Source organism: Falco naumanni, chromosome 13 (genome assembly GCF_017639655.2).
Source record: "Falco naumanni isolate bFalNau1 chromosome 13, bFalNau1.pat, whole genome shotgun sequence".
Taxonomy (NCBI): domain Eukaryota; kingdom Metazoa; phylum Chordata; class Aves; order Falconiformes; family Falconidae; genus Falco; species Falco naumanni.
In genome coordinates, this window is record NC_054066.1 from 17,487,034 (window position 1) to 17,497,870 (window position 10,837).

Here is a 10,837-nt window from a genome sequence, read left to right on the forward strand (position 1 = left end):
ATTTTCCTTTTTTTTTTGTTGTTGTTATATGAATTGGTGGTTTAGGGTTTCCTTCCACTGCTTGGAGTTCTTTGTGAGGCAACGGATTCCATTTTGCACTCCAACATGAATGGTTGTGCTGTGCTCCTGGCAGCACCCCATTTTGTGTGCCGAGCAAGCCAAGGACTAGAATGATACAAATGCTAAGGGCATGCAGTTCTGAGTTTAGTGGTCAACTCTCATCAGCAGCTCTTTTACTCAGTCACACCTCAATGCTCAGCTGTAATCACAGCTCGCAGAGCTCCGACAAGGCACCCAGGAATATCACGCTGAGGAATACCAGCATTTCCAAAAGCAAGCCCCCATCCTGAATTCTGGAAGCGTGAGGGGAAGGTAAGTGGATTCCTGAAGCTCATAAAAGAATTGTTGCTCCAAGCAAAGCTGTGAAGCTGCAATCAACTCTCAGAGAGAGTGCAAGACTGACTCTTTTCTTATGACTATGAGCAGAGAAAGCCAGGGCTCTGCTAGTGTTGTCCGCAGTACGGAGACCTCCTTTAGCTTATGTGTTATCAGTACCTACAGAAGCTAAGTAGTCTAATCCTAATGTCCATCACAGAGACTCTCCTAGTGATGGATCCGTAATTATTTCCCGCATTGAGCCATGTTTCCTCTTCCCTGCCCCATTCATTAGTCTCACTTGTGGTTTTATCAGTCTTCCTCAGTCTTCTCCTGCACAGGACTTTCCTTAAGACCTTCAATTGTTCCCATAGTTTTTACAGGTTTGGTCTGGGCAGCCAAACCAGGGAGGGGAGCCAGTGACCCTGGAGACTTCCCTGTTCATGCCAATACCAGCACCATAACTCTTATTTCTGTAAGAACAAGAGCCTACAGAAGGGCTTTCTTTAGGCTTAGGGAAGATATGCCTAACATGATCATATAAGGATGTTTTTTTGGTAATGAGTCTACTAGAAAGATGAGAACTGTGTAGCCCATATTCAGTTTTTCCAAGCAAGATGTTAAGATACGGATTTTCCACACTTTGGAACAAGGTCCTGAAATCTAAGTCAAGTACTGTGGTTGAGAGTATCTGCCAGGTCCTAGCCACGTCCATCTGATTGTCACTTCCCATTTCCTACAAGCTGGTCCTGCACTAACCCCCTTCAGCTGGGAGAAACACCACCAAAGACAGACCCAATCAGCTTCACCCATATTCCAATCCCAGCAGAGGAAATATCAGGAGGATTTGTTGACAGACACCGAACACACTGAAACTGTTTCCCCAAACACACACTTTTCCCATTTTTTTTGAGAGATGTATAATTTGGCAATACATGGCTTCCCATAGACATATCATGCAAGACACCTTCTTAACACCATGGGGACACCGTGAACCCTTTGTCCTCTAAAGCCCAAGATCCTACTCTAAAAAACGGAACTTGAAGAGAACAATTAAGCTTATTTTTGTTATTAACAAACAATTTCCAGTCTCGCTCTCCAAAACAGTTGAACAACTTTAAATGGAACTTTCCAAAACACAAGGAAAGGAAACTAAACCAAGACCAAAATCAGAGAGAAGAATGACCTTTTGCATAGAAGCAGTTAAACTCTGCACCCTGTGAGCTCCTGAGAACAGTGGCTTCTGATGGAAAAGCATTAACCTCGTTAGTGATTCTAACATCTCTACCTGTAATATGCATATGCTGTAAAGACTGGCACTGCTCTCTGCTAGATGGCCTGCACGACAGGGGAGAATTACATGCTCCTGCCACATGAAGGAAAAGTTCTGGGCCCATCCACATTCAACAGTTGGCTTGGCTGCAGATGCAAAGTTTGACTCAAATGACAGCAATTCTGCTTCTGTCCTCGGACAAGGTATTGTAGCTCGTCTACTGCACCATCACACAGGCATGCTGCTGGGTCACAGTCAGAAAAAACAGAGCACTAATGACAAATTCTACCTGAATAGTTGGTAGAGATCAACTCAAACAAGATCTTTCCCATGATTTAAGGTTGATGTGCTTACCATGCTTCAACAGGACAGCTCCTTGACATCCGTTCTGGGAGCTTTTTCGGTACCAAGGATACTGGACGAGGAAAACAAACAAAAACTCTACAACTGCAGAATTAATTTCATATTGCTCTGGTTTAGGGACTGAACAGCTCAGTCCATGAGAGGTTTTAGTTCAGGTCTCATCTACACCACTAGTAAATCACTCACTGTTCAACCTCACCTTGGTGAGTTTTGTGACTTGGGACTTTGCTGTCAGGTAACTGCTGGCTGAGCAGGCTACAAGGTACCACTCCATCCTTCTGGGAGAATTAGGAACCATTTTCCTGCAGAAAACAGACAATTCCTGTTGCTTTGTGAGTGATTCCCTGGTGCAAGGTCTCCCTTGTTGCTTCTCTGATGTCCAATAATGAGCAAGCAAATGTTTCTGTCTCTTCCTCCTCTTTGGAGCCCCTCAGACAGTGTTGCTTTTGTTTCTGGCAGTCCTTTTCTTTAAAAACTGGCAGGAACATAATACTTTGGTTGAAGGTTCAAGAGTTGTGTGATATGGGACTGGGAACATACTCTAGCCTTCCTTCCTTCCCTACCGATTGCAAGTGACCCTTGCAGACACACACTTTCCGATGTGCAACCAGTCTGATCATGCTCCATTTCCAGAGCACCCTGTACCTCTGTACAGAAAGGCACGTGCCATCCTAATAAAAAGCATAGAGCTTGTATCTCCTACATGGGCTGATCTCACCTGTGGGTAGCAGAGAACATTCCTCCTGGGACAGTCTCTGGCAATACACCAAGATGACAGACATATGCTGGCCTTTGCTGCACTGTGGAGTCATTGCAAGCTCCAGATGTACAAGTAGGTAGCTAGAAATTCAATGGACAACTAAGGGTTAACCTGCACTTGTTTCACTGTCAAGCACCTGAGATATGATGACAACACATTGGCACACTGTAATTGCAACATATTATTAAGTACCTTCAGTCCCCAAAGGCTAAGACACTTTTAAAAAAATAATAAAGCTAATGCACATAATAGCCTGTGTCTTGTTATTTAAGAAACCTCTTCCCGGCATCGGACGTCGACAGTACGTGTAAATGCACTTTCTCCAATAACTATGCACAAGGAGCAGTTTGATGGAGTGCCAGAAAGTACAATGACTGTTCTACCTTAGCAATGTACAGAAGATGACATGTTCCCTTTAGAACTAATTGCTTTATTCAAAAAAAGCCATTTACTAAATCCTAGGCTGGTCTCTTCCCTTGATGAGCAATTTCAGACTCCACATCGGAGCTTTTGTTTGTTTTTAAAAGACAGGGACAGAAAAGTGTTTTGTTAAGTCATTTTAATTTTCATATTTAATGGAAAAAAGTTCAGAAGGGTATTTTTCATTATATTATTTGAACATTTGCATTATATATTCCACTGGGCCTTCCCTTGCGTGACTCAAGGCTGACAAGTTCAAGCTGTCAAACACAACCCTTTGCATCAAATAAATTACCCTACACCAAGATCGAGTTATAACTATTAACACAGACCAAGCTATGCATTGAAAGTCAGAAAATATTCTTAACTTTATTATCTCTGTTCTGCACTCTCACATGCATAACATGAAAGCACTTTCAGAACTGCTTCCAAAATTCACTGCATTCCTACTGTCAGACTCCACACCTCCCTGCATTTAAAAAAAAAAAAAAGTCAGGAACTCCTCTTCTTATGCCTTCAAGAAAGAAACAGCTGTAATGACTTCACAGACAAATCAATGCCATTTCCAACGGAATTATTTCATTTTTTTCCCTACTTCGAAAAATTAGAACAATTTCACAATAAGCCCTAGGGAACGAGCTCATGAAAATGCACAGAGCAGGCAGCATGAGGAAAAGTCTTTGGTTATGTGTTCCAGGAGGCAGCAAATGGGCCTATCTGCTGCTCTGTGAGCAGGGAGAATAATTATGTATGCATTTGCTGCATCCCATAATCATTTTCATCACAGAGATGACATTTCATAGCTGAGCTGGGAATCTGCCTTTCCCAAATTTATTTTTTGTTTGGAAGGAAAAATTATTCTAAATAATGTCTGGGGAGGATAGGTATAGGAAAGCATAGATTTGAAAGTCAGACACTCTAGAGTCATAATCCTATCACCAGCTCTCTAAATAATTCTATTATATCGTTAACTCCACATTTGCAAAATGGTAACATATCTGTCTATGGCAGTCTCAGGCTACTGGGAATTTCCATGAAGTATTATAAACTGGTGCATTAATGTGAACTAGTCAGACTGTGTCTGCATGAAGGAACTCCTGTGGGCTTTGTAAAAGCTTGGCCAGATTTGGAAGACAGGGGGACTCTCTTAACCATTTTATTCTGGTGAAAACACTACAGGACCCAAGTCATTGCCTCACCACAGAATGACAGGCATTAAGGACAAGGGAGCATCATGAAGTGTTGCGTTTGCTAGGTGCACACCTCTGCTTCCCTCAGACAACCCAGAAGGAAGGAATCCCTTCCCCAGGACTACTTCTACCACTGGGTGATGACTAGCACTGTCAAAGATGCACCAAAGACCTTTTATCAAGATCCAAACCAAGGGGAGGACTTATCCAGGTGCTCTGGCTGAACATGCTGCTGGATCCCTACAGCATGGGGGAGAGGCCTCAGGTGCCACAGAGCCAGCCAGGCTCGCATACCCACCCATACCTCTTCTGCAGCATCCTGGCCTGCTTTCAAAAGAAAGCCACAGTCTTTGCCAGTTCCACATTCAACCACATTGATTGATCATGGAACCACATCTCACCACTTTTTCTTACTGGGGTGATGCCAAACCTAACCCTGTTCTTTAACCAGTTCTCCAGCCTGGGTGGAATGAAGATCAGAACATAGCTGGACCTGTAGCAGCTCCTCCATGAGACAAACTGGATTACCATGTAGGAAGTCACAGCCACTTCTAATCAAAGGACCTTAGGTGAGCTATTTCAGTCATCTCCCTTCCTCTGGTAGTCCAGGAACATGGATGTCTTCAAGGGGACCAAACTCCAAAAATTCTTTTAAAAAGCTGATTTCCATTTTCACTGATGTACAAGACACAGGGGCCCCATTTATGACACTGGTCTCAAAACAGCTTAAAGAAACCTGAGTGCAGATGAGACCCTTACTTCTGGAAGAGCTGTACTGCCGTAGTAGGCAAGAGGACCTCATTAATAGATGCATTGGGTTAATGTCACAGCACCACTTTGCCCAGTATTTCAATGGGACTTGGGCTCTCTGATCCAAACCAGTTTTTCACAGCCAGGAGTTTTATACAAACTGACTGGACTGGTATGCAGCAGCTCAGACCAAACTGGGCTTGACTGAGCACAACCTTAATTTGAAAAGGGTTCCTTGGAAATACGCTGTGCCTAAATCTTAATGCTGGGGAAAAGTATCTGCAAAAGCGTAGTCTCCAGTGCAATGAAGGGTCAGTCACTAAGTCTGCCTTTGCCTGCCTAACACACACAGATCAGCAGTCCTTGCCTCTCTGCTACCTAAATATGTAGCAACTACTTGCAAATGCAAAGCGCATTCTCCAGGTGTCCTGTACAGTACACACTGTGCAGAAAACCGCTACCAAACTTCAAGCCAGGACAAATTGCTGGCTGGACAAGAAAGCAGCGTTTACCCTACATCATGATGTCACTTATGCATATATAGTAGGAGGAGAAAAATCTTGATTTGTTCTGACCATTGATGAGGACACAGCTTGAAATTAATTATCATGGTGCATTCAGGGTAACAGCTTGATCCAGTTCCAGCAATATCCAATGGCAAAACTCTGGTGCACAATACTGAACGTGCCAGACCTTCTCCTCAAAGACTTTAGTTCACTATTCACTGTGTAGAAGCAATCATACCCTCTCTGTCATCTTGCTAGGGGAAGTTCTGATCAAGCATTTGGACCTGAGCTCCTTTGGGGGTGGGGGTTGGGAGGGGAAAAGTAGGCTGATGCATAAAAAGTTTTCTTGGTTTAAAGAACATTTAAGGTAGAGAACCAAATTAATTAGGATGAAACTTACATCAAGATCCTTCAGCCAGGAATCCAGTTCACAGCTTGTTCTTTCTACTGGTATGATCTCCACTGTCACAGTATCTCAGCATTTTACCACCTCACTTTCTAACCACACTCTGAGGCAGGAAGATGTTTGCTGTCCTCTTCCAACAGATATCTCTCTGTAGAATTAGCCTCAGTGTACTAACTGGTATTCTGTAGGAAAACCCTTTCCTCTTTTATGTCCAGCCTTCATGTGCTGCAACAGGCTTTTTTCCTCCTGTTTCCTTTTCCCCACTGATACTTTGCCCTCAACTTGGAAAGCAAAGCCCAGCCAACCTGCTTTGCTACCATTTACAATCAATTTAACTTCCTGGCTCTGGGGCACCTTTTGCTGTGCTCAAGACCACTGCCACACAGCTCTGTTTAGATCCAGAATAATTTGCTGACATAGAAATTAAACCATTGTTCTTCTGATGCCAATAAACTAAAGTGCTGACAATTGAAAGAGTCATTCCAGAAAAAAATGGCCAGGAGTATCTACGTTTGTCATCTCTTGATGACTCCAGATCAAGAGTGCTCAATTCATAAAAAGCCAAGAGAAGAGTTCTCTAAGTACCAATGTCACAAAATTGGAATCTCAGTGTGTTTTCTTAGAGCTACTTAATAGAGAGAAGTGTCTTTATTTAGCACCTGTCATCTCAAGCTCCCAAAATGCTCTCTTAAAAATTAAGTTTCCTAATAACCTTCCTAGCCAGACATCAGGCTCCAATTTACAAGGGGTAAACTTGTTTAAGGTCACCCAGCATGGGAAAGAAGAGCTGGGAAGCAGCTCCAGGAATCCAGAGGACCACACCCCTCACTAGCCACTAGACCACACAACTGTCCCCATTTCACTTGAGTCATTATTAAGCAGGATAGAAGAACACTGTGGTTTTATTTTATGTTAGCTGAACTCTTGCATTAACATTTTACTGTCCCACTGATGTTTTGCCTAGAACATTCTGTAATCCACAAATTAATGTGAAGAACATCCAGTACAGTTTGGAGGAATAAAAAAATTACACCAATGGCAGTGGCGTTTTGATTTCCAGCAGTTTCATAAATCAGAAGAGTTGGAGAAAGAAGGTTCCTTATTTTATCACACATAGCCTTGTGTAGTGCCAACAAAACTGCTGCCCTTCCCAAAACCAAGCAGAAACCCTATTGTTGCGGCAAACCCCATCTGGTCACATGGAGAACTTAAAACCTCGTGGTATTCTGTTTCACATGGACAGAAAAGGAGTTTTACTCCAGATACATGCTAAGGGCTAAAAATAAGTGTACGCTACCTATGCACAGTATCTGAAGTTTTTTCTACCTGCTCTTACTCATCACTTCATGTTTCCTAAGGTCTTGCCTTTAGCTTCTGGGATAAGGGTTTCTCTATCCTGTAAATCTTGCCCTGTTCTCATTTTTGTTAAATTGCTTTGTTAAAGGATTCTTCTAGGTGGAAGCACATCCTCCCATTTTGAGGATAGGTCCACACTGCACTCTGTGCAGTGAAGCACAAAGCCAAGGCAAAACCCAGTCCCTATTCAGGTAGTCTTTGAGCAAAGTAGCAGGAAAATCGGCCATAATAGTGAGATTTGGATGGGGCATAGGCCCTGCTTGCTCAGCGTGCAGCTGCAGAGGACACATCCATCAGAGTTATGCCTCATCAAGAAAAAACATCACTATCACCAACCAAAGAATCCAACACTCCAGCCTGACTCAAACCCAGTACGGAGCTAGGCAGAGCATAAACCCTACTAAAAACCAGCATTATTTAAAATTTGCTTAAGGCAAACTAATTAGCAAACACCTCCCATCTGCCGGATAAGATGGGATGCTGCGCATCAGTGCCGCCCGAGGCGGGATGCCTGCGGGGCGGTGGCGCGGCCCCGGAGCTCTCCCAGTGCTGAAGGGCCGCCCCGCCGGGGCGCGGTGGGTACCAGGGCGAGCGGAGCTGCGGGGAAAGGGCTGACGCGAGACCTAGTGAGATCAACTGAGAACGGAGGAAGGGCAAACATCTGTATCGCCAGCGTGAGGTGGGTGGGGGAGAACGGGAGCGAGCCACATGTCAAGGTTTCAAGAGGAGTGCCTCCTTTCTACCCCCCGCAGCAGCCTCTGCTTAATAAATCCTCTTGCTTTGCCTCTCCTTGCAAACCTAAGAATAGCATAAAAGCCTCATAACTATGACAATTTCAGAGAAACAAAGCTAAGTTCCTGTGGTCATTAAAGGTATTATAACACTTGACCCAAAAGCGGGGCTGTTAACTAGCATCCTTGGCCAACTTCCAGCTTGGGTCAGAGCCTGCACACCTAAATTCAACTCCCAGCAGTAAGAGAGGGGTTGTCCTGCTTTACCCCTCACAAGTACACATTGTTCTGTATCATAGTTCCAGCCAGGGGTGAACACACGTGCCTGGACATCTAGCACTTGGGATGTGCTTCAGGAACTTCTAGAGTGGAAGAAGCTAAAAAACAGGTCAGAAGGTCAAGGAGAGGCAGCTTTAATACTCCTCTGGTAGGCACGAGCACAACACAGCTGTCACGGCCTTAGCCAAGGAGTAGAGAAAGGGTGTGAATCTCCTCTTTAATTCACCTGGAATGACAAAACTGAACTTTAGTGTCCTAGTCTGAGGCAAGAACTTCCTCAGCACGCATAAGATGAATCTTATTTGCTCTGTCAGCATAACTTCTTGATCCTTTACAGCCACCCACAGACTGATGTAGAAGTGATTCCCCTGGTACCAGCTCTCATTCTCTGCCCTGGCTGGTATTTTCTGCAGTAATATTGTCTATCCCAAGCCACTTCAGGGATCCAGCAGCTGTTCCATACTCAGTGCTGGGCTGCTGTGAGTTTAGATTTTATCGGACTGTATGCTACTTCAGGGTCAGTGTTGGTAAATAGAGTAGCCAGTGGACTAGTGCTGGGTTTGTACTGCACAGAGTAAAACATCAGAGAAGCAGGTATTTATGTTGCTCTTTTACTGAGGAGTCCAGAAAGTAAAAACCTGTGGAAACAAGTTTTAGCGCTCTTGGGCCCCTAACAGAGTACCTACTGCAGGATCAGGAAAGTGTAAATACCGTTACATGGGATTGCACCTGTAATCGCTTCTCCAAATGGGAAACCTAACAGAAGAAATAATTTTAATAGGGCAAGAACACTGCAGACATCCCCATTGCATCTATCAAAATGTACACTTGGGGAAAGCCAAAATATGACCTGCTTCACCTCTGGTTATTATGAGGTCTCCGAATGTATGCAGCTAGCCAAATTATTATGTATATTACTGTTGTACTTAGAGGCTGCACCTGAATTCTTAGCCACCCTATGATTAGATCTGCCTAATATAAACAAACCTGTCCTGCGAGTGAAATTTTAGGGGCTATTCCCTACCAAGTGACAAGCTACGACAGAGTATGGCAGGAGTAACACAGCTAACCTCTTCCTCCAAGGGCTTACAATCTAGATAGGCAAGAGAGACCAAAATAAAGACATACTGGCAGAATAAGGTAGACTGGAGAAACAGTTTTAAAGAAAATGTAGTGTAAGTGATGGCGATACTGCAAATTGCTGGGAGCAAGGGATAATGACCTATAAGGACATACCCCAGAGGAATCAGCATCAGGAGAGAATGAGCATCATGAAGATCATTACTGCTAGGTGTCACTGCAACCCGTTGAGGTGACAGAGGGGATCTGGCACCGAGGTAAAACCTAGTGCCAGGGAAATCTGTGCCAATGACTTTGTAAGGACACAACACATTACCTAGATGAGCAACAACTGCTTTGCTTATGACAGTGGCAAAAGGCAGGCAGCGCTGGCCGCACACATTAAAAGAAAGTGCAGAAACACTTAAAAGATAAGGGGATGTGGCCTGCCAGCTCCTCTTCCAATGTCTAGGCACACAGTCCTTCCAAGCGTGCAGCTGGTGAAACCAGTGCAAAGGAAGCTTCAGAAGAGTTTATGGATCTCTGCAGACTAATGACATGGTTGAAACAGGTGAGTGTGATCTACTGCTTATTAACAGCAGCATCCAAAAGTTTGGCCCAGAAAGCAGATTCACTACACTGCAATCTGCAAACATTCAGCAAGGGCAGGCAGATTGTTCCAGACAGCTTAAGGTTCAAGTAAATAAGATAAAGACAAGGTCATAGACATGTTTGATGGTTTGCCTGTGGTCATATGTGTCACTGGCAGCCTACTGAAAAATCCAGCTAATACCTGCTGAGCTCCAGTCCAGCATCCTGTCCAAAAACCCCACCTTCTCTCTAGCCAACACTTCCTTCTCTTAAACAAAGCAGGCCACAGAGAAGACACTCTGAACCACACTACAGCCTTTGCACTGAAAATTAACACCTTTAAAGAGGCCAACAACTATGTTTCTCCATCCACTGTCAAGTGACTAATTTGCTAGGGTTTTTTTTCCAAATATATTTATTTGCAAGTCAAGCCTCCAGAAGTGCTGAAAATAACACCACCTCCTTCCACACACCAACATGTTCCTTACCTGTGGGACAAGATCTGTCTCCAACACAGTGATGAAAAGCTGCTTCTGCAGAAGCTCAAAATTACTATTCTTCCTGCTCTTGTCAGTGGCAATCAGTAAGGTCACTGCAGCATGAGCTCCCATTGAATGTCTAGAGACATTCAATTAATCTTAGTTTGCTGAGAACTCAGAGAATTTAAGTAAGGTCAAAGAGTTAAGAGATCACAAGACTCTACACCCCCACTGATAATACTTCCTGAAGAGCTGACACAGATATGTAAGCTACTCCACTGACAAGAAAACAGAGCCTT